The sequence below is a fragment of the Carcharodon carcharias genome, chromosome 20 (genome assembly GCF_017639515.1).
Source record: "Carcharodon carcharias isolate sCarCar2 chromosome 20, sCarCar2.pri, whole genome shotgun sequence".
Lineage (NCBI taxonomy): Eukaryota > Metazoa > Chordata > Chondrichthyes > Lamniformes > Lamnidae > Carcharodon > Carcharodon carcharias.
Window position 1 is genome coordinate 19,709,436 of NC_054486.1, and position 25,162 is coordinate 19,734,597.

The 25,162-nt window shown below is 41.1% G+C and overlaps 1 protein-coding gene across 8 annotated transcripts in view; it reads left to right on the top strand.

Annotated features, from left to right (window-relative positions):
- The window catches only part of sipa1l1 (signal-induced proliferation-associated 1 like 1), a 383,121-nt gene that overhangs the window by 65,040 nt on the left and 292,919 nt on the right, over positions 1 to 25,162 (top strand). For all 8 annotated transcript variants that reach the window (XM_041214398.1, XM_041214403.1, XM_041214397.1 and 5 more), the window contains exon 2: positions 23,431 to 23,510. The gene's annotated coding sequence lies outside the window, so the exon portion shown is untranslated. The remainder of the gene's footprint in view (positions 1 to 23,430; positions 23,511 to 25,162) is intronic.

The following is a 25,162-nucleotide window of genomic DNA, read 5'->3' on the forward strand; positions in this document are numbered from 1 at the left end:
TGTGCCTTAGTGGAAATCTTGGCATTGATATTTTGGTAAGATGCCAAAAAAGCTACAGCACTTCTTGCGGAAATTTGGGGAAACATGACAGAAGGTACAGTGGGGAAATTGCCAATTTGTCTTGACATCTCCTCTGTATTTGCTTAACTAATTAGTTTAATTTTTGATGGTTGTCGTGAATTTTGCAGGATTACTGTGAATGCATCTTCCATTGTCATTTACACATCTGTGACTTGGGGATTGGTTATATTTTAGAGTAACTAAAGCAGATTTGACTGCTCTCTTTTTAATAAAAATGCGCCTGCAGTCGAGCTTCATTCAACTTCGTGGAGATGCACAATATAATTTAACTATGACTTGGGCCCCTGCATTTGGCCTCTGCCAAGGTCAGAAGTTGGTGATTATCTTGCTTAATGATGAAAATTCCCTTTTCCTTGTGGTGATTCATGGGAGAAGCTGAGAACTAAACAATGTGCCGGTAGTAAATAAATCCGTTACTGTTCTTTGGTGATCTTTTACCCTTTATTGTGATGTATTGTAAGGAGATAAAAAATTTTATGTTGCCTGTCCAAATTGGTGGAAGTGTGCACGTTTTCGTGTTTGATTGGAAGTTGTAATTCAGTCCTGGCTTCTCCCTTGCGACTTGGAAGTATGCTGATGCCTTGTAATTTCAGTGTATCCTTCGAGGCTCTGATTTTAAGCAGCCATCACCATTTCGATGATTAACATTTTATTAAGAGAATTGGTGAACTGTCTTGCGCTGTGTCTTTTTTTGTTTAAGTTTATTTAGAAAAGAATTAGACATCAGTTTAGTGTATGTGTATATAAGTAGTATTTCCCTTATGGAGTCAAAACAAAATGATGTTTTACCAGTAGGTATTTTATCTCATTGCTGAAATTGAGCCAGATAATTTGCTGTTTTATAATAGGGATTTTTATGCCATGCAGAGCATTGCATCAGGGCCACTGATTTGCTTTGACTAAGTAAGACACATTCCATTTTCCTTGCCTCCGTCACTGAAGGTGGGTGGAGGTAATGTTTTCACCCCTGTTTTAGTCTGTTTGTAAACAATGTCTCAAAAACTAACTCATGGATTTCAATGAAACTTGGTGCACAGATTGGGTTTGGCCTAAGGAAGAACATACGAACATATATAATAGGGCGTAGGAGAAGGCCATTCAGCTTTGGCGGAGATGCAGCTCTGGACTGGACTCTGGAATTTTTTTTAAAGGGACCCATTAACATTGGAAGATGGGACAAATTGACTTGTTTTTTTTAAAAAAGAATGTTGTGGGTTGTTTAATTTAGAATATTGGTGATTGCTTTAGAATGTTGTGGATTGTCTCAGCTACTATGGTGTAATTTGTCACAGCTGTCAAAAGGAAGCAGAGCTTTCAGAGCAGGTTGTTGGATGTGAATTGGCCTGAAGCCTTTTCAGTGAGATGGAAACTATTAATAAAAAGATTTATTTTTTCAGCTTTTGGAGTTAGAGCATCAACCAGACTGGAAAAGCTTGAAGGAAGAACTGCGTAATTGTAATAACATTGTGTTAACAGCATGGTGGAGGTACGCGCTCTACTCAATGCCCACTTCCCTTGTTAGATGTTGTTCTGGTGTTTTTGAATTGAGTTATGCAACTCTATATCCAATATTTTGTGGAAACGAAAAGTAGCCTTTATATTATGTAGATTCTTCCCCTACTGTTTACTATCCTTCACCATTTTTAAAGCCAGGATTATACAACAAGATGCACCAAGCGAAGGTTGATATCTCTTACTTATAGGTATTGGATAGGATAAATTTGGTGCTCTTGTGCATTGGCTCTGGAAATTGGCGCAGGGTTTCGTAGAATTGATGAAACTGTAGTTTGGCATAAAATCAACAGCCATTTAGACAAGTGCAGGATAATTAAGGAAAGTCAGCATGGATTCATTTCCTTAAACTAACTTGTTGGAGTTTTTTGAGGTGGCAACAGAGAAGATTGATAAAGGAAATGCTGTTGTGGTATATATGGATTTTCAAAAGGCATTTAATACAGTGCCACAGAACAGACTTGAGCAAAATTCTAGGTCATGGAATAAAAGAGAAAGTAGGCACTTGGATAAGAAATTGGCCGAGTGACAGGAAACAGTAGCGATAAATGTTGTTTTTCAGATTGGAGGAAGGTTTGTAGTGGAGTTGCTCAGGGGTCAGTGTTTGGACCCTTGCTCTTCCTGATCTATGTTGATGGCCTAGATGTTGATGGTATGCAGAGCATGATTTCAAAACTTGCAGATGACACGAAGATTGGAAATGTTGTCAACTTTTGTGGGTATAGTCATGAACATCAAAAGGACATAGACATGTTAGTGGATTGGGCAGACAAGTGGCAGATAAAGTTCCATGCAGAGAAGTGTAAGGTGATTCATTTTGGCAGGAATATATGGTGAGACAATATAAAGTAAAGGGAGAGCCCCTAAAGGAGGTGCAGGAACAGAGGGATCTCAGTGTATACATACATAGGTCATTGAAGATGGTGGGGCATGTTGAGAGAGCAGTTAATATAGTATCTTAGGTTTTATTAATAGAAGCATTGAGTACAAGAGAAAGGAGGTCATGTTGAGCTTGTATAAGACACTAGTTAGGCCTCATCTGGAGTTCATTCAGTTCTGGGTCGCATACTTGAGGAAGGATTTGAAGGCATTGGAGCGGGTACAGAGAAGATTCACAAGAATGATTCCAGGGATAAAGAACTGTAGTTGTGAGGATAGATTGGAGAGGTTGGGGCTGTTCTTCTTGGAAAAGAAGGCTGAGAGGAGACTTGACGGAGGGGAATGGACAGGGTAAATAGTGAGAAACTGCTCCCACTAAAGAGAACATCAAGATTCAGAGGGTATGGATTCAAAATAATTGGCAGAAGGAATAAACGTGATGAGGAAAATTTTTTTGGAGTCTGGAACAAACTTCCTGAAAGGGTGGTGGAGGCAGTTTGATCGAGGTATTCAAAACCGAATTGGGCTACTAACTGAAAAGAAATAATGTGCAAAGTTGGGGATAAGGCAGGGGATTGGGACCAGATGGAATGCTCTTTCAGTGAGCCAATGCAGACTTGATGGGCCGGATAGTGTCATGTGCTGTAAAGATACTGTGAAACTGTGTTTAGTCCTTGGCTTTCACAATGAGGTGAGTGATTTGATCAGCCAATTGTTGGAACGTATGGCTGCATCCCAACGGGTTGCTGCTGTCAGTCCAAAAAGACGTTTTGCCTATCACACCATTGAGCAACGTTGTGACAATTTCTCTGCTGGTGTGATGTGAGGTATTTAGGCCGTACGTCCCAATGATTGGCTGATGGAATCAAATGGCATGTCCTTTCGGCTGTTTGTAATAGAGTACAGACTGTACTCACTAGCCTGTGCTTGAAAAACCCAAAACAAAATGTCTGCTGTTAGATGTGATTCCCCAATTGGACAGCACTTGCTGAACAATGCTGAGTATGCTAACAGCTACTCGGACAAACAATTTAAGATAATCAGCTGAGCTCGTAACATGGCTCATTTATGCTTGCTAGAAGCAACATGCATTCATACTCAGGGACCCATTCTCTGCAAACAAAAGGAATATGTTCAAGTCTTGCTCCTTTTTTTTGAATTACTGGAGAGCTTGGAGAGCCTATAGTTCTCCATTGCTTTCTCCATGCTATCACCTTGGCCATCAGAATTGACTTGCCAACCAATCAGCACCCTTTTTTCTCCTGTGGCATAAATTGTGACCATTTGAAATTTGACTTCTTGCATTTGTCTTGATGAATGCAGGACAAGAAGCTTCAGCAACATGTCATGATATTGCTGAAATGAGAGGCAAGAAATAATGAAAAGAAACTTTTTTTTTCTTCTTCCTTCTACATGCTTTCAATTAACCTATCTGGCTTCATTCTCTTCCCACCTGGTGTCTTTCTACTTTTCATTAGCTTTACTTTGTTGTCTCAGCATCTTTTATGTCAAATTTTAACTTTGATTTTGACTACCAGCTCTACCTAATGTTTGGGATTGTGACATTGAGTCTTAATCAAGGTTCTAATTTAAATTCACTTTGCTCTACCAGTTGATTCTGTGATACCAGCAAACTTTCAGTTTCTTTATGGTTTTCACTTAGACTGTAGGAGGAGTTTGGACTATAAGATCACCTTTGTAAAATTTCCTTCACTGTCGCTGGGCCAATATCCTGGAACTCCCTTCCTAACAGCACTGTGGGTGTACCTACACCACATGGACTGCAGTGGTTCAAGAAGGCAGTTCAACACCACCTTCTCAAGGGCAACTAGGGATGGGTGATAAATGCTGGCCCAGCCAGCAAAACCCACATCCTGTGAATGAATAAGAAAATACTTATCACCTAGTAAGTACTTCTGCAAAGACCTCTTCACGCAGTCTGTAGGCTTCTTTTCTGCAGCAGTATTCGATGCTGCTGGGCATTGGAGTATGTTTGACTCCATTCTTGGGAATATTTCGAGCTTTTCTGATGTAAGCTGTGGACTATTATCTGACACCAACATCCCTGGCAACCTACAAATTGCAAATAACTTCTCAAAATGTCAGTGGTTTTGACACTTGGACATAGATTCAACATTTATCCACTTGCTGTAGCTATTGACCAAAACAAGGTAGTCTTTACCTTCAATTTCAACGTACTCGTTCCCACAGTTTTCTTGTGCTTGACCATGGAATGTAAGGAACCTTGGGTGGATCATTTCTCATTGAGATACAATTCACAACTTTTCACCAATTCTTCAATATCTCTGTCCACCTTTGGATACCAGAAAATAACTACTTGTTACTGCTTTCACACTATCCCTATGTGTTTTTGATTGAAGCTCCTCTAACAATCTCTCCCTAAACCTTAGAGGAATAATAACTCTAAACCCCATTTTCTGAATGACAGACATATTCCTACTGATTCCTACTACAAACAACTTGGCCCTGTTTAACCATATCATCTTAAACTAATTCCTTCCCATCAGGAGACTTTGTTCCCTCAAAGGCAAGTAAATGGCACTAACTTGACTGGAATACTGTTATTGAAATAACTAGTCCATTTTGCACCAGTTTTGCGGAAGGGAAAACTGCTTCAGAACCGCATGTGTTCTCCTTCCGAGATAACAGACAGGGCTGCAGCTGTATCAACGATGAAAGTAAGTTGTGAATTTCTAACCAGATGCTGGAATCTTATCTTCAGTCCTATTACTCTCATCTTCAGTGTGTTGTTTTTCTTGCTGTCTGATTGAGTACGCTCTTGATCTTCCTGCTCGATAACATCAGATTCTGTTCCATATCTATCATATGCACACTTGAGGATTCCCAGGCTCTTGAACTTGCTTTAGATCTACCATGACCTTGACCTGGTGCATAGCTGCGACCTGGAGCTTTACCATGACCTGGAGTATTACTGTTTCCTCTACTCCTGCATGCTTTCTGGATGTGATCAACTTTCTGACAGACATAGCAATTTGACTGGCAATGGATACATATAACGGTAACATCTAAATTTCTGACTCTTGAGACTGTGGCTGCTATGGCCTGGACCTTGCGGAAATTGGTGGGCCTAGTCTGCTAGCTCAGGAAAAGAACTCTTTTGCAATTTACAGCTATCCCTTCCTGCCATTTCCATGGCTGTGGCCTCAGTGCAAGCCTCATCCTGTCAAGTTATTGACTTTATTTAAAAGCTTGGCCTGGGTTTTATTGTTCTATAAGACTCCTACAAACGTGTCTCTAGGTTGCTTTCGAAATTCATATCCACAGTGATGAGGGTGTTTCTTCAAGTCGAATATAATTTGCAGCAGTCTTGTTTTGGCAACCCCTTCCTTTCATGAAATGCAACTCTCAGTGCAACCTCATTAGTCATGCCATAGGATGAGCCCAGAATCTCATTAATTTCAGAGTAGTCCATACTATTGGGGTCTCGCGAGCAACACTGGTTAGTCACAACCTCCAAAAGCACCTGGCCCCATCTTGGTGAGGAAAATATTTACTTTATCCTCATCTATTTTATTCGCTTTCAGTTAAATGTGGAATCTTCATTTGTGTTTACAATAGTCCTCTTTGTTAGGGTGGGATTTCCCTATTGTCCCCAAATATGCCGTCATTACAATTTTATCAATTATGTACCATGCTGACTCACTATGTACCTGAATACAATATGCACCACACATGGTGCAACCTTTCAAATTATTCAAAATCAGCTTCAGGCGTTTCAAAAGTGCGTCACCGGTATTCTTCCGTCCTAATTTCTCAAATTAAATGTAATAGAAAGTTCCACTCCATTCTCGTTGCCACCCTTCTATTGTACATTGTACTGAGTAAGACAAACACATGTTCAACCACAGGCAGTCACTATTGCACAACTTTATTTATATCTCCTTAATAGCACAGCAGATAGGGCTCCACAATACAATGTAACTTTTTGAATTTTGTTCAAACCCTTCTATTGGACGTTAGAATTTTTAATTAATAAAACAAATTTGGAAGTTTTTTAAAAAGCATTTTGAGCAATTTGTTGGGGAAAGATAGAGTGCCACCAAGTGGCGCAAAAAGGAGGAATTTGGAGGGCGATGGGGAAGGAGCAAAGGGATGGGGTTAATTGGTAACTCCTTCAAAGGGCTGGCACAATGCACTGTATGACCTACTTTTTGTGCTGTAAAACTCTTTCTATGGATGGTAATATTTGGCGTAAACCGTTTCAACATGGTGAAAAGCTAAAGGAAGATATTTACATGGAACGTCCAATGAAAACATAACATTTGCACAGAGTTTAATATATATGGATTACATTATCTTTTTAGGTCAATGCTGACTACCCTCCTGGACAGGAGAAGGCTGAAAACTATCCATTTTAATATTAAACATATATAGCTAGCTAATATATTTGCTCAAAATGCTTTCCAAAAATTTTATGTGCAATTTTTTTCCACTGGTAACTGAAAATTCTAATGTCTAGCATAAGCATTCACAAAAAAATCGTATGTCATAAAATTCATGCATTTATTCAGCTACATCATTTTGAGGTGAACATAATACTTTCTCTTATAATAATAGAACCTTAGTGTATAAATATGAGGAAGCTGCAAGATTTTGACGTGTCTTGGTAGATATCTTGAACATGGGAAAGTGAAAGCCAGTCTGAATTACACCCACTTTGGCACAAACCACTGGTTGAATCTGGAACCACCTTTACATGTAGCTCGATTGGCTGTGCCTATGTTTAAAATTTTCCATTAGTCGGCTGATGATATTGGTCACTTGCTTGGATTGCTTACACTCATGGACTTAGACAGCTAGATTTCAAATAAGCATTTTGCCAGGTTAATCTATTCCAATGTGATTTAATTTTTAACATATGGCTGTCTCTTTTGTTGCTCTTCACCCACTTGAGCCCTGCATTGTCATCAAAATATAACTGAATATAATCAACCATTTAATCAATATAATCTTTTGAAGGCAGCTGTGAGTGCAAGATGTGGTCTCTTTGCAGTATCCCTTTCTTTCTTTTTTGCAGAACCAGAATAAGTGCACCCATTTAACAGGTCTGTGAAACTAATGAATTTATATAATTCTTGTGTACTCTCCATGTTTTTTAAAAACATAATGCAATAAGGATTATAATCATAATTGAACAGCTATTTTAATTTGTTGAAATCTTATTCAGCAGAAAATTTACTGTTGTATATCAAATTCATAACCATTGGAGACATTTTTGATTTAAAAAAAAATACAGCTGTACAACAAGAAACATGACTGACAGCACCAGGGAACAGTAACGGAAAGATTTGACATTTTCCCATGTAATATAAAATCTTTTAATAGTGCATTGATTTTTTGGAAACTCCTGTTTATAATCTAGTTTGTTAAATTGTATAAAGAAAACAGTACTTCCTCTTCCTTAGTCTGTTACACAAATCATTTCACTGTATTATAAACAAGTTTATTTTGGCTGAATGTTGAACATTTGATAACTGTAACAGTGTATAACTGTGCTTTGGGGTTTGGATGGGCAAGAGTAAATTTTATGGAAATGTTTAACCTTTATAGGATTCGAATGCTTGATCTGGTTTTTCAAATTGTAGAAATCAATGGCTGTATGGTTATGCAAGCTGTCATTAATGTATTTTGTTGTTGAGTTGTAACAAGAGGGCTGAGAATAGGAGGAGGTATGATCTCAACCTTAAGTTGGTCATTTAGCCTCCTTTGTTCCAGTTCAGCACAAACTCCTCATTGAAGCTTTCATATCTTCCACAACATCAAGTTGTTGTGCAAAACTCTACATTTGCCTCTGTAAAACTGCAAGTAGATGACTGAACATCCTACCATTTGTCAACTGTCACATGAGGACCCACCCTGCTGACAAAGGTAGTTCATCCCATTAACCCACTTAGTGGATACGGTAGCATAGTGTTAATGTTACTGGACTGGTGATCTAGAGGTCTGGATTAATGATCAAGGAAAATGAGTTCAAATCCCACAATGGCTGCTGGAGAATTTAAAATCAATTAATCAGATAAAACTGGAATAAGAAGTGAGCATCTGTAATGATGACCATGAAGCTATCGGATTATTGTAACAAACCATCTGGTTCACGCATCTTCTTTAGGGAAGAAAATCTACCATCCTTACCTGGTCCGGCCTATGTGTGACACAACCTATAGCAATGTGGCTGATTCTTGGATGCCTTTATATAATTTCTCACTCTCAGCAACATGGTTGATCCTTAACAAAAATAAAAATACTTGGAAAAACTCAGCAGGTCTGGCAGCATCTGCGGAGAGGAACACAGTTAACATTTCGAGTCCGTATGACTCTTCAACAGAACTAAGTAAAAATAGAAGAGAGGTGAAATATCAGCTGGTTTAAGGGGGGTGGGACAAGTAGAGCTGGATAGAGGGCCAGTGATAGGTGGAGATAGCCAAAAGATGTCACAGACAAAAGGACAAAGAGGTGTTGAAGGTGGTGATATTATTTAAGGAATGTGCTAATTAAGGGTAGAAAGTAGGACAAGCAAGGTACAGATAGCCCTAGTGGGGGTGGGGTGGGGTGAATGAATCGAAAAAGGCTAAAAGGTAGAGATAAAACAATGGATGGAAATACATTAAAAATAATGGAAATAGGTGGGAAAAGAAAAATCTATATAATTTATTGGGGGGAAAAAGGGGGGGATCGGAAAGGGGGTGGGGATAGAGGAGAGGGTTCATGATCTAAAATTGTTGAACTCAATATTCAGTCCGGAAGGCTGTAAAGTGCCTAGTCGGAAGATGAGATGCTGTTCCTCCAGTTTGCATTGAGCTTCACTGGAACAATGCAGCAGGCCAAGGACGAACATGTGGGCATGAGAGCAGGGTGGAGTGTTGAAATGGCAAGCGACAGGGACTTCTGGGTAATGCTTGCGGACATACCAAATGTGTTCCGCAAAGCGATCACCCAGTCTGCGTTTGGTCTCTCCAATGTCGAGGAACCTGCATTGGGAGCAACGAATGCAGTAGACTAAATTGAAGGAAGTGCAAGTGAAACGCTACTTCACTTGAAAGGAGGGTTTAGGCCCTTGGATGGTGAGGAGAGGGGAAGTAAAGGGGCAGGTGTTGCACCTGCAGTTGCATGGGAAGGTGCCATGGGAGGGGGTTAGGTGTAGGAGGTGATGGGGGAGTGGACCAGGGTGTCCCGGAGGGAACGAGCTCTGCGGAATGCTGCCAGGGGTGGTGAAGGGGAAAATGTGTTTGGTGGTGGCATTGTGCTGGAGTTGGAAATGGCGGAGGATGATCCTTTGAACCCTGAGGCTGGTGGGGTGATAAGTGAGGACAAGGGGGACCCTATCATGTTTCTGGGAGGGAGAGGAAGATGTGAGAGTGGATGCGTGGGAGATGGGCCGGACACGGTTGAGGGCCCTGTCAACCACCGTGGATGGAAACCCTTGGTTAAGGAAGAAGGAAGACATGTCACAGAAACTGATTTTGAAAGTGGCATCATCAGAACAGATGCAACGGAGGCAAAGGAACTGAGGGAATGGGAAGGAGTCCTTACAGGAATCGAGGTGTAGTTGAGGTAGCTGTGGGAGTCAGTAGGCTTGTAATGGATATTGGTGGACAGTCTATCACCAGAAATTGAGACAGAGAGGTCAAGGAAGGGAGGGGAAGTGTCAGCGATGGACCATGTGAAAATGGAGGGGTGGAAATTGGAAGCAAAATTAATAAATTTTCCCAGGTCCAGACGAGAGCATGAAGCTGCACAGAAGTAATCATCGATGTACCGGAGAAAGAGTCGTGGGAGGGGGCCGGAGTAGGACCGGAACAAGGAATGTTCCACATACCCCATAAGCGACAAGCATAACTGGGGCCCATGAGGGTACCCATAGCCACACCTTTTATTTGGAGGAAGTGAGAGGATTTTAACGAGAAATTGTTCAGTGTGAGAACAAGTTCACCCGGATGGAGGAGAGTAGCGGTGGATGGGGATTGTTTGGGCCTCTGTTCAAGGAAGAAGCGGAGAGTCATCAGACCATCTCGGTGGGTGATGGAGGTGTAGAGGGATTGGATATCCAAGGTGAAGAGGCGGTGGTTGGGGCCAGGGAACTGGAAATTGTTGATATGATGTAGGGTGTCAGAGGAATCACGGATGTAGGTGGGAAGGGACTGGACAAGGGGAGAGAGAGAATGGAGTCAAGATAGCAAGAAATGAGTTCCGTGGGGCAAGAACAGGCTGACACGATCGGTCCACCAGGACAGTCCTGTTTGTGGATTTTGGGTAGGAGGTAGAAGCGGGCCGTCCGAGGTTGGGAGGCTATCAGGTTGGAAGCGATGGAAGGAAGGTCTCCAGAGAAGATGAGATCAGTAACGGTCCTGGAAACAAAGGCTTGATGTTCAGTGGTGGGGTCATGGTCCGGGGGAGGTAGGAGGAAGTGTCTGCGAGTTGACGCTCAGCCTCTGCAAGGTGGTTGATCCTTAACTGCTCTCTGAAATGGCTGAGCAAGCCAATAACTCACTTGTGTCCAAGAAGTGGCTCGCTGCAACCTTCGCTATGGTAATTAGGGATGGGCATTAAATAGTGGCCTTTCCAGCGATGCCCACATATCGTGAATGGATAATTGAGAGATCCTGTATCTTTTGCAGACATTTACATGCTACAACATAGCAGTTAAGTGGTTTGAAGTTGATGCAAGTATTACATGCAGCTTTTACACAGTTGGTGGCAATATCAAATGAAAAGATTAGGATATAAGCTTTATGAACTGCAGATAGTCAGATGCCATTTAATTTAAATTATGCATTTTTTTAAAACTTCATCACAGTCTGTTGACTGATGACACAAAAAGGTAGCAAAGTAGGCTGTCAAGAAGACATAAAGAGATTACAAAGGGATTTAGATAGGCTAAGTGACTGGGCAAAATTTGGCAGATGGAGGATACCATGCAAAAATGTGAACTTGCCCATTTTGGCAGGAACAATAGAAGAGCAGTATATTATTCAAATAGACTGAGACTGTAGAACTCCACAGCAGAGGGATTTGGGTATCCTAGCATATGAAACACAACAAAAGTTAGCATGCAGGTACAGCAAGTGACTAGGAAGGCAAATGGAATGTTGGCATTTACACCAACGGGAATAGAGTATAAAAGTAGGCAAGTGTTGATACAGCTGTACAGGGTCTTAGTGAGACTGCATCTGGAATACTGTGTAGTTTTGGCTTCCTTAAAAAAGGATATAATTGCATTAGAAGCAGTTCAGAGAAAGTTCACTTGACTGATCCCTAGGATGAAAGGGTGAGCTTATGAAAAAGGCCGAATGGTTTGGGCCTATATTTATTGGAGTTTAGGAGAACGAGAGGTGGTGTTATTGAAACATAAAATCCTGACAAAACTTGACAGGGTGGATGCTGAGAGGATGTTTCCCCTTGTGGGGGAGTCTAGAACTAGGAAACACAATTTAAAAATAAGTGGTCTCTCATTTCAGACTGAGATGAGGTTTTTTTTTCCCCCTAGAGGGTTGTTGGTCTGTGGAATTTTCTTCCCCAGAGACCAGTGGAGGCTGGGTCATTGAATTTCTTCAAGGCTGAATTAGATTTTTGATTGACAAGGGAGCCAAGGATTATTAGGGCCAACAGGAAAGTAGAGTTGAGGCCACAATCAGATCAGCCGTGATCTTATTGAGCAGGCTCGAAGAGCTGAATAGCTTACTCCTAATTCTTGTTCTTGTGTGACTGAAGTCATCTGTGGCATCTCTGCTGTTGTCTAGCTAAGATTTTCTAAAACTGCAGAAAGCAAGAATTGAGTCTAAGATTTCCCTGGTCTCCCTGACTGAATACTGCAGCAAATGTGTGCTTACCTATTGAACCAGCAGGGGAACTGGTTTGAAAAAGTTTACACGATTTTCTCATCTCTCCTTTTACATTCCAAACCTGCAGGCAAAGTAAGGCAAAGGGTTTATCTACCTTATGTGGATAACGCTTGTACTTTGATTACAATTCATAACATCCATCATTGTATTTAAACAGCATGTATGCATCTCTGAGGTACCATTTTATTCTGGTCTGAAGAGTCACAAACTTGAGTTGCACAACCCAAAATATTTTGCTGCATTGACAGTGTTAGCACATAGGCACTGCTATTAACTTCTGTCCAGTTTTGTCAGCTAATGGCTCCAAATGAAATCGCAGTAGGAGACCACTTGAAGGCTGCCCAAAAAGAAGCTGCTGAACATTCATTGTACTTCTACAAAAGTGTCTAGATTGTAAGAGTATTAGCATTTAGAAAACTTGGCTGTAATAGCCCTTTAGGAATGAAGCCCACCAGTTTTTTTGCTGCGATCCTGCTATTTTGTATCTTGTGTTCATGATTTTTAAAGGTAGTTTTCTCTGGTATGTGTAACCAGCCACTTTAATCTGATGAGAAATAAATGAGTTAATTCTTGTGGGCTACTTGGGGTCATAAACAAATCAATAATGGGTTTTGTTTACAGTGCTTTAAAATGTCTATGCAATGCTTCAACTCTGGCTTCCAGCTCTTTCTACGGTTGGTTTATTTTTCAGTCCACACCCAGGCATAATCAATCATGCACAGTGAGCATCAATAAAACCATGATCACATAATCACACAGAACAATTGAACGCTACAGATTGGGGAGGGTTACTGAAAATGATCTAATGGATCTGAATTACAAAATCTAATTTTCAAAAGCAAGGGGCCAGTTAGTATGAACTCAAAAGAATTTGTTTGACTTGTCAGAAAGCTTCGGCTCATTTGTTCAACTGCTTGGATTTTTCAGTAAGAGTTGTTTAATGCATGGAAAGATTCCTCATAGCTTTCAGACGGTCTCTCAGCTAAAGATTTTAAAACTAAAATTTGTATATGTGTCTATTTAATATTTCTATTTTTATTTCTCCATTTTAAAGTTGTCTGTAATTATTCCATATCGGATGTTACCACCTGTCAGCGACTTGGGACACATTGGAGCTCAATGCCACTAAGGATAACAAAACAAACAGCATGACCTTGATCGTCCTGCGATCTATAATGCTGACTTAAAATACACTGCTGGAAGCTGGTTCTGCCCACACAACTGGCCACCCTCCTCAGATTGAAATAACGAGCTTGCTGAGTGTCTGCTGATAGTGCCCACCTGAAGAAGTTATTCAAATTGAGCTTTTTTTTTAGGAACTAAGACAGTTTTTAAACAACTTTTGAAATGCTTGAACATGTTTAAGGTACTGAAGATCAGTACACATCAATGAAACTAGTGCATGCTTAGAATTTAGTTTTATGTACAAACTATTTTCAGTGACTTTTTTAATGTACACTCTGACTAAAAATGCTCTTTTTTTTTGCAATAAACCGATTTTTAACCAAAGTAATAAACCTGCAGCAGGTTACTGCTCTTAAATACGTCAATAAATATTTTTTTAATGCAGTGAGAAAAGAACCAATTGTGTTCCATTGTGCTAGCTTATGGAAGATTTCATGCTTTATTATGTAAATGAATTTGAGTGGAAACTTGAAACATAATTTCACTTTTGGGAAAACAAATGTAATTTATTCTCCCCTTGTAAATTAGCTACCCACGATTTTTCAAAGTAGTAGCTTAATCTAGTAATAGCCTATGAGATGTATAGGGTGTCATCCAGTCTCGTCAATAATAATGTCTCGTAACTTCCCTTGTTGTTTGTTATCCATGTAAAAGTATGGGCCATAATTTCCATGGGGTGACAATCATAGTCGGATTGCCACTCTGCTCCTAGTTATTTACGCCGAAATGCAGCTGCACTTTCCTTGCCTGACCTTCCAACTCAGCTGGGTGAGAATAGTGCAATGCAGTGGGTTCAAGAGGAAATTGGAAATTATCTGAGAAGGGAAAGTGGTTGTTATGGAACAGCTGATGGTAAATGCTGAGTTGTTCAAATCCCAAAGGGAAATTTGAAACAACCGTCACAGCTTGTTTTGTATAAATTTCAAGATGCGTGTCTTGAATTCAGTAGTAAGGAGACCACCAAGTCTTAGGTTTTACAAAACTAGATTAACATTTATTAATAAGAGAAATTATTTTAAAGTACATACATAGATCTGCAAATTACGACTGTGATAACTTCTAAATTCCCCTAATCAATCTAAGTCCCAGTTACACCTTTGTTAAGGCAACAGTAAGATGCACAGATTTTAAAAGAGCCAGGCAAAGAAACATGAAACCCTGAACAAGTCGAATTTCAAATTAGTTTTCTTAACTTCAGCTCTTTGAAGACAGCAGCTTGAGACATAGATGCTGAAGGCTTTTTCATACTTGAGATCTTAAAATGCCTACCCTTATACACACCCTTCACTCCTTTATACATATTTTCCTCTTTAAATGCAAATACCCATTGTTTCACTGTCTTTAGACTTCATCTTCCTGATGATAAAACCCTCTCATGGCACTAAGTTTTACCAGTAATATTTGGGAAAAATAAACACACTGTTTCTAAACTTCACCTGGCTAGGTGACACATTTCACTCCCTCCTTTGAAAACAATCTAGCCTGGTTTATTTAAAAATGCAAATATTCCCTTGACACCTATGTTTCTAAACTTTCCCATATTTACCTAATTAACATTTCAAACCTAACTTTTCTTCTTACATCAAAGCACCCAACTAAGTCTCACCCCACACACACACACAATTCCAATAATATTATAAGAATCTTTATATCTTGACAGTGGTGCAGAGCTAGGGGGAAAAGGCAGGCAGGTGTGTGGCACCAAGTGAATTGCTCCTCCAGAGAGCCAGCACAGACGTGATGGGCCGAATGATACTTACAGCACAGAAAGCATTCTATGTTTCTATGCTGAATACTTATGACTTGTTTTAATCAGCTACTGATATAGTGTAAAGATTTTTTACTCGTTTTCAGTGGAAGGACAATGTAATGCAAAAGGTTAAATTTATCTTGTACTGGAGAATGTGTTTTGTGGTTAGAGCTTTTTAGCCTTTAGTTCCCTTTTCCGCATTAGTCAGTGCAGTTCATTCAAGACTTTGTTGCAAAGTCATTGACAACAGTGGAAACATAATGGATATTCCAGCATTCCCCATAGGATGTTCCCCATACCCTTACTTTATTTCTTGTCTGGTCATAATATTTAAACTGAACTTTACACCATTGAATAGTAGTTCAATTTGAAGTGACAAATTAAGAATTCCAAAACTTGTCATGCTATAAAAATTCTGATGTGCCATCAATAAAAAGATTGCATTTTTTGAAATGCTGGTAATTTGTAAATTGTGCCTTTTAGTTGGTTTTCACTTCCATGAAGGGGGTGCTTTAGCTCAGTTGGCTAGAAGGCTAGAATGACACTGACAGGGTGGGTTCAATCCCCGTACTGGTTGTAGTAATCCATTGAGGGCTGCCTCCTTGCCTTGGCCTAAGCTGATGTGGAGTACTGCTCCTCCAAGCTACATAACAATTGTCTCTCTCTAACAGAGAAACCTCTGGACTATGGCTAATTGTCTTACCGTACCATTTTCACCCATCGTCTCCTTTATTTTTTTCCCTCCCTACCTATGGATCATACATCCTATGGGCTCTGAAATGCACTCGATTTAAACAAAATAATCATTCAAAGATTAAACTGTAGTTTATATGAAGAATTGTATTTGACTGAACTGCTGAATACTATAAAAGGAGATGGAAAGGAAGTTTTAAAAGTGCTGGTCACATCTAGTAGCTGTCAATTAGTTGTAGAAATGAATCTTCTTGGATGTGACATTATGAAGTTCCATTCCAGTGAACATGTGAGTGGGAATAGTGGAGCTGAATGCTGCAAGTTCTATTTGTGAAGAAACTGGGATGGATCTTTGTAGTGCCAGTGGGGTTTCTAGACAAAATCTTTTTCTCCAATCTTTTTTAACATCTTGTGCATTAAAAACTTGTTCATGGTGGATGGTTTAGAATACCACCAATTTTGAAAAATTTTATTTATGGCAACAGAATATATAAATTTGATAGTTTTCTTTTTACTGTAACCTTTATACACAAGGTACTGGAATTCCTGGTTTTATATGCTCAATTTTCATAATGAGAACAATCAGCTTATGTTTATGTAGATTGGAGAATCTGTCCTAACAATGCATATTTTTTAGTTGTACTATTGTGACCCTTTACAATTTCCGCCAGCTGCCATACTGTAACAAATTGCGAGCTTATTATGGAGTTATGGTTAATTTTTGTAGGAACTGGATTAAAACTGCTCAAACTCATTTTGGGAAGGGCCATTGGAACCACCAGTCAGGAAACCTCTCATTCCATCAGTTCGTTTTGAAGCTGTTCTCGGAGAAAGACTCGCATTTATTCTGTCAACCTAAACTAGCAGCTCTGACTGGGGTTTGTTGTGGATTGGTTCCAATAATCTCGCATGACATGGTTTGTGATGTGCCACTGTGAATGTAAATGCACTGTTCATTTCTATTGTGCTCTGATGCATCAATGAGAATGCAAATGTGCTGACTGTTGCTTTGCATTGTTCTGCTTTTGGAATGTTTCAATTATTCCATAGAAAGTAATTCCAGTGATAAAGATTAGCTGGTACAGAACAGAGGCCTGCTGAAGATTATAATAGCATAGCATGTTGGTATCCCCTTAAATCCTTGTGGTGGAGGGGATGGAAGAAGACTTTCTCATAATCTGGCTGCAAGGAGGAAACTTATTGAAGGTATAGCAATTCCTAGGAGGAATGAAGATTTGGAGGTTGAATCAATTTATACACTAAGATAAAAGCAAAATACAGCGGATGCTGGAAATCTAGAACAAAAACAAAAATACCTGGAAAAACTCAGCAGGTCTGACAGCATGTGCGGAGAGGGATACAGTTGACGTTTAAAGTCTGTCTGACCCTTCATCAGAACTAAGACATAGAGAATATATATGAAATATAAGCTGGTAGAAGTGGGTGGGACAGGAGAGCTCAATAGGGGGCCAGTGATAGGTGGAGGCCAAGAAGATACTGCTAAAGATGTCATAGACAAAAGGACAAAGGAGTGTTGACGGTGGTGGTATTATCTGAAGGATGTGCAAATGGGGACATTAAGGGAAGCAAGCTAATGGTAGATGGCCCAAGTGCGGGTGGGGTGGGGGGAGGGGATTGAAACGGGCTAAAAGGTGGAGATGAAACAATAGATCGAAATAACTTTAAAAATAGGGGGAAAAAATATAGTGCAAAAAATTTATAAATTATTGGAAAAAGGGGATCGGAAAGGGAGTGGGGATGGCTGAGAGAGTTCATGATCTAAAATTGTTGAACTCAATATTCAGTCCAGAAGGCAGTAAAGTGCCTAGTCGGAAGATGAGGTGCTGTTCCTCCAGTTTGCGTTGAGCCTCATGGAACATTGCAGCAGGCCAATGACGGACATGTGGGCATGAGAGCAAGGTGATGTGTTGAAATGGCAAGCGACAGGCAGGTCTGGGTCATGCTTGCGGACAGACCGAAGGTGTTCCACAAAGCGGTCACCCAGTCTGCGTCTGGTGTCTCCAATGTCGAGGATATGTACCTTTTGTTAGGTGCCTTGCAGTGGCCAGATCAAGAACACCAGTGGATTGGTTGTGTTACCATCACTGTAGAGACCAATAACTTCAAAGGGAAATACGAACTTGCAGTTACTGGCTGAGAGACATACCAATCTTGAACAGGTTTAAAGACTTCTGCTATATCAAATGACTTAAAAAAAAACTCTTGACTAAGCATGTCAACTGTAGGCAACTCATAAACTATAGAAGTGAGCAGTTCTTGTCACTTATCTCTCTCCGCAGGAATATAGTTCTAATAGCAAACAGTTCATGGCTGCTGCTGCCAGCTTCCAATGGATTGCTTCTATTTTATTTTCCCTGCTGGGTAACTCCTAATCCCAGAACTGCCTTTCCTTGTGAGGATTATGCTGTAGATAATTTCTTCTCAATCCAACCTAGGCAAATCTTCCATCCTCCTTTAACACCTCATGAACTCGGTCTTCAATCTGAGCGTGAGCTCTGCATCAGCATTTTCTCTACTTAAGATGCAGGCTTGGCTGATTCTATTTCTTGCTCTCTACTTCTCAGTTGGCTGCAGACCACACAAGTTACAACTGCTGTCTGTCTGTGACATCCTGAGGAAGCTTGTAACCTTAGGAGAGGTGGTGGTATAGTGGTAATGTTACTGGGCTAGGAACCCAGAGACCCAGGCTAATGTTCAGGTTCAAATCTTATCATGGCAGCTGGTGGAATTTAAATCCCAGATGTTTTAATTGAATTTAAAAAGGAAGCTAGTCTAATGGTGACCACAAAACCATTGTCCATTGTCAATTGTCTCAAAAACCCATCTGGTTCACTAATGGCCTTTAGGGAAGGAAATCTGCCAACCTTAACTGGTCTGGCCTACATGTGACTCCAGACCTGCAGCAATGTGGTTGACTCTTAGCTGGCCTCTAAAATGGCCTGACAAGCCTCTCCATTTTATCAAACCACTACCAAGCCAAAAAAACCAGATGGCCCACCTGGCATCGACCCTAGGCACTGGAAACAACAACAGCACACCTATCCCTGTTGACCCGCCAAAGCCCTCCTTCCTAATATGTGGGGGGCTTGTCCCAAAATTGGGAGAGCTGTCCCACAGACTAGTTGAGCAACAGCCTGGCATAGTCATACTCATGAAATCATACCTCACAGGTAATGTCCCAAACATCACCACCACCAGAGATGGCAGCACAGTGCTATACAGTCAGGAGGGAGTTGTCCTTGAAGTTGACTCTGGACCCGATGAAGTCTCCATGGAATCGGGTCAAACATGGGTAAGGAAACCTCCTGTTGGTTACCACCTACTGACCCTTTCAGCTAATGAATCACTACTCCTCCAGGTTGACCAATTGGAGGAAGTACTGAGGGTGGCAGGAGTACAGAATGTATTCTGGGTGGGGGACTTCAATGTCCATCAGTAAGATTGGCTTAGTAGCGCCACTACTGACTCAGCTGGCAGAGTCCTAAAGGACATAGCTGCTAGTCCGGGGCTGCAGGAGGTGGCAAGCGAACCAACAAGAGGGAAATCTACTTGACCTCGTCCTCCCCAATCTACCTGTCACAGATGCATCTATCTATGACAGTGTTGCTGGAGTGACAACCATACAGCCCTTGGGGAGACAAAGTCCTGTTTAAATATTGGGGATACCCTCCATTGTGTTGTGTGGCACAACCACTGTGCTAAATGAGATAGATTTCAAACAGATCTAGCAACTCAAAACTGAGCATCCATGAGGTGAACTGGGCTATCAGCAGCGGCAGATTTGTACTCCAACACAATCTGTAAGCTCATGGCCTGGCATATCCCCCCCCACTCTACCATTAGCATCAAAAGCCAGGGGATCAACCCTTGTTCAAAGAAGAGTACTGGAGGACATGTCAGGAGCAGCATCGGGCATGGCTAAAAATGAGGTGCCAACTTGGGGAAGCTACATCACAGGGCTACTTGCATGCCAAACAGAACTAAGTGATCCCACAACCAGTGGATCAGATCTAAGCTTTGCAGTCCTGCCATACCTAGCTATGAATGCTGGTGAACAATTGAACAACTAACTGAAGGAGAAGTCTCCACAAATATCCCTATCCTCAATGATGGGGGAGCCCAGCACATCAGTGGAAAAGACCAGGCTGAAGCATTTGCAACCATCTTCAGCCAGGAGTGTTGAGTGGATGGTCCATCTCTGCCTCCTCCTCCCGAGTACCCCAGCAGCATAGATGCCAGTCTTCAGCCAATTCTTGTTCACTCGTACCAGGTGATATCAAGAGATGGCTGAAGACACTGACAACGTTCCTGCAATAGTACTAAAGACTTGTGCTCCATAAGTGGCTGTGCCCCTAGCAAAGCAGTTCAATTACAGCTACAACAGTGGCACATACCCAGTAATGTGGAAAATTGACCAGGTTTGTCCTGCACACAAAAAGCAGGACAAATCCAATTTGGTCAATTACTACCCCATGTGTCTACTCTCGATCATCAGCAAAGTGTTGCCAAGAGTGCCATCAGCAATAACTTACTAACTGACATAAAAACAAAAAAACTGCGGATGCTGGAAATCCAAAACAAAACAGAATTACCTGGAAAAACTCAGCAGGTCTGACAGCATCGGTGGACAAGAAAAGAGTTGACGTTTCGAGTCCTCATGACCCTTCAACAGAACTAGGTGAATCCAAGGAAGGGGTGAAATATAAGCTGGTTTAAGGTGTGTGGGGAGGGGGGGTGGGTTTGGGTTGGGGTAGAGAAGTGGAGGGGGTGGTGTGGTTGTAGGGCCAAACTTACTAACTGACGTTTGGTTTGCATTCTACCAGAGCCACTCGGCTCCAGACCTCATCACAGTCTTGGCTCAAACGTGGACAAAAGGGATGAGCTTGAGGTGACAGTGACTGCCCTTGACATCAAGGCAGCATTTGACGGAATGGCATCAAGAAGCTCAAGCAAAACTGGTGTCAATAGGAATCTGGGGGAAAACTCTCCACTGGTTAGAGTTGTGTCTAGCACAAAGGGAGATGGTTGTGGCTGTTGGAGGTCAATCATCTCAGCCTCAGGACATCACTGCAGGAGTTTCAGGGTAGTTTCCTAGGTCTAATCATTTTCAACAGTTTTATTGCCTCTCTTACCCACCCCCCCCCACCCCCCCCAATCATAAGGTCAGAAGTGAGGATGCACGCTGATTGCGCAATGTTCAGCAATGACTCAGACACTGAAGCAGTCAGTGTCCATATGCAGCAAGACCTGGAAAATATTCCGGCTTGGGCTGATAAGTGGCAAGTAACACTCATGCCACACAAGGGCCAGGCAAAGACTGTCTCCAATAAGAGTGAATCCAACCATTTCCCCATGACATTCAATGGCGAAACCATTGCTGAAAGCCCTACCATCAATATCCTGGGGGTGACCATTGACCAGAAACTGAACTGGACTAGCCATATGAAACACTATGGCCACAAGAGTAGGTCAGAGGCTGGAATTTCTGTGGAGAGTAACTCGCCGTCTGACTCCCCAAAGCCTGCCCAGCATCTACAAGGCACAAGTCAGAAGTGTGATGGAATACATTCCACTTGCCTGGATGAGTGCAGCTCCTTCGACACTCCAGAAGATTGACACCATCCAAGACGAAGCAACCTGCTTGACTGGCCCCCCCATCTGCCACCTTAAACATTCACTCCCCCCACCACTGATGCACAGTGGCAGTCGTGGGTACCATTCTACATGATGCACTGCAGCAGCTTGCGCAGGGATCTTAAGACAGAACCTTTTAAACCCCAAATTTCTACCACAAGGGCAGCAGATGGATGGGAATTTGCAGGTGGTGGTTTTCCCATGCAAGCCTCACACCATTCTGACTTGGAACTATATCGCTGTTCCTTCACTGTTGCTTGGTCAAATTCTTGGAACTCCACCCCCCCCCCCCCCCCCCCCCCCCCCCCCCCCAACAACAACACTGTGGGTGTACCTACAACACACGGACTGCAGTGGCTCAAGAAGGCAGCTCGCCATCACCTTCTCAAGGGCAATTAGGGATGGGCAATGAATGCTGGACAAGCCAGCGATGCCCACGTCCCAGGAACAAATTTTTTTAAAAAAACCTGTTCTCAAAACCATCTTTTCTACCCTCTTCCCCATGGCAACAGGAAACACTTAGCTTTGCATTGAATAGAAATGTTAATTATTTTTGATCTCTACTCACCCTTTACTTCTAAGATGAAAGAGATCGTTTGCAGCACCAGTGTTTATAACTTAACAGCTATAACACCTTTCTGGGACTTTGGGAGACTTGAGGCCTGTTCATGGTATTCAGTACCTGCTGGCATTGTCTTCAAGCATCTCCTTGCACACCTCACTCAATAAAACAATGAATTTTCCTCCTATCTCTAACAATTTAAACCACCCAGGCTTACTGTAAGGCAGACTCCAGGTCACATGACCCCTTTCAGCTACCTACATTTAAAGCTACAGTCTTAAAATATTGCAATCTTCAAAACCAAAAGATGCAATACTAAAACATAACCATATAAACCTCATGATTGTAACAATTGGTAACCATTTGATTTGTATTCCTTCATGTTTAAAGGATGTTGAGGAGAGAGGAGTCTATCGGACAGACCCGGAATTTGATGTATTGGGATTAACTTGTTAGTCACATGACAGCTAATGAAAGTTCTTGCCATTTGTTTAGGTAGTATTGATACTTCATTGTGGTAATTATAGTTCTGATAAACATAGGACTGTAGCTTTTAAGAATAATCCTGTGTTGTAAGATCACATGATTTGTGTAAACCAATCAGTTTACAGCGTGGGAACCTCTAGGCGAGAGTTCTTCTATAGTTATGGAATTAGATGCATACGTAGCTGCTGCTGCTGCTGTCTTGTAAATAAAGTTCAATGTTTCCACCAAGAAAAGTTGCCTGGAAAGCCAACTCATATATACAGACCTGCTGAGTTTTTCCAGGTAATTCTGTTTTTGTTTTGTGTTATATATTTTCATGCCTGCTATTCCCCAAAACACTCTCTATGACTATGTGGAACACAAGTGACTTTATTCCCAGTAAATTTCTTGATCAGGATTTTCTTCAAGTATATATGACCTGACTGCAGTTTGCTGTGCAGTATCTGGTGGGACCGATGAAACAGTAGCTTTAGAGATGACTGGGAAACATCTGAGCCTTTTTTAACCTGTTCAGCTGCAACTTGTTTCGGGTAAACTTACTATTGCTACAAAGGTCATCTGCGGCTGGTTGGAGTTTGAAGTGATTTTTTAAAACCTGCATGCTATTAAAATTAAGCCTGCTAAATCCAGTAATTTGAAATCAGAGATGCAGAGCCTTTTGTCATATGGGTCCATCGCAGATTTATTTACTGAACTAGAACCTTTGTTCTCTGAACTTGTGTTTAAAGTATTTGTATTTTCCACAGCTCTAGATGTCCTGGCTGATGAAGACTAAATCTTCGTGGTGAAGTGAGCAGCAAAGCTCTGTGGCATTTCCCAATAATACGTAAGGTCACTTTACAGTATTTGTCTCTATACAAAGTGAATGACTGACATTTCAATAGGTACAAGCTGAATGAGAATGAACAGAAATTTATGGAATGCAATGTTCTAAATGCCCTTTGATACAAGGATAATAATGCTGTGCAGTTCTGATTAGTCTGACTCAGTCAGGGGTGCAATTGATGAATAAAGTTGAGAAATTGGATATTTGGGAATAACATAATGGAGAAAGGCTTGAGTCAGAAATCATGAATGTCAGTATTCTGGGGGTGGCGGGGGCATGAGTGGTTTCTGTCCTCCCTCTCTTCCCTGCTCTGGGTTTGCCCTCCTCCCTGTCTTACAGATGACTTCCTGAGGACTCAAATTACATGCAGTAACATAAAGTGATCTGGCATCATGTCATGTGATCAGATGTCACATGGGTCAAATGTCACATGGTCAGACTTTCATGTGAGCCAACCTCCAGGAATGTCTCCAACTACAGTTAGCAACTCAAACCCCACTCCTTTATAAGCATCTACTGCTGATAGTTTATATTTTTTCTGGTTGTAGAGAAAATGTGTTAAGATTGAGTTTTTTTATTTCGGACCTTAAGTCCATTAATTTGTGTGACCTTCACAGCTGCACGTGTTGAAGACTGTTCATTTTAGGGAAAGAAAATATGAAGCAAACATCTGACAATATTAGCTTTTGAATAAAAGCAAAAAACTGCGGATGCTGGAACTCCAAAACAAAAACAGAATTACCTGGAAAAACTCAGCAGATCTGGCAGCATCGGCGGAGAAGAAAGGAGTTGACGTTTCGAGTCCTCATGACCCTTCAACAGAACTCCAGAACTGTTCTGTTGAAGGGTCATGAGGACTCGAAACGTCAACTCCTTTCTTCTCCGCCGATGCTGCCAGATCTGCTGAGTTTTTCCAGGTAATTCTGTTTTTGTTTTAGCTTTTGAATAGCTTGGTGCTGGGAGCAGCTGGACTTGCATACTGAAGAAAAAAGTTAATTATTGTCCATTAACCAGGAACAAGAACTGTAGCCTGAAAGATAAAAATGTGCAACCGTTTGTCAACACAATTGAAATGTTTCATTGAGAGCCAGCAACCACTCTCACTTTTTTGAGAGGAAGACGGTGTTGTTTTTGACTGAGCCTTAATTTAAATATTACAGTTCAGTGATTCATTTAATAGTTTCTGAATCTCTCTGGTTTTCTGTCTTGTTTGGAAGTCTATGACAGAATGAAAATTACCGTTGTGTCTGACTACAGCTTGAAGGAAAAGGTCAACATGAATATTCAGAAGATGAGCACTTTCTTATTCACTTCCTCCCTTTCCTGCTTTTGGAAGAAAATGATTTTTAGATGAAGCATTGTAGAATGTTGCATGTCAGCATGGATTTTGTTGGAGAGAATTTCGGAGGATTATTAGCTTAGTCAGCCTGCCGTTCAGCAGATGTTATTTTCTGTTTTGACTAGTGCGTTCAAGAAGAATTGACTGAATTAGTTGTGGTCATAGGACATATTAGTAGAGGTATTTGAATCTACTCTCTTTCTTTTCATGTAATGTTCCTAATTCACCTGTTCCATACTATTTTAAAATGCCTCTAAGATAATCTGTCAGAGACATTCTTTGCAGGCTGAAAAGTTTTAGGCTCTCCAGTCTT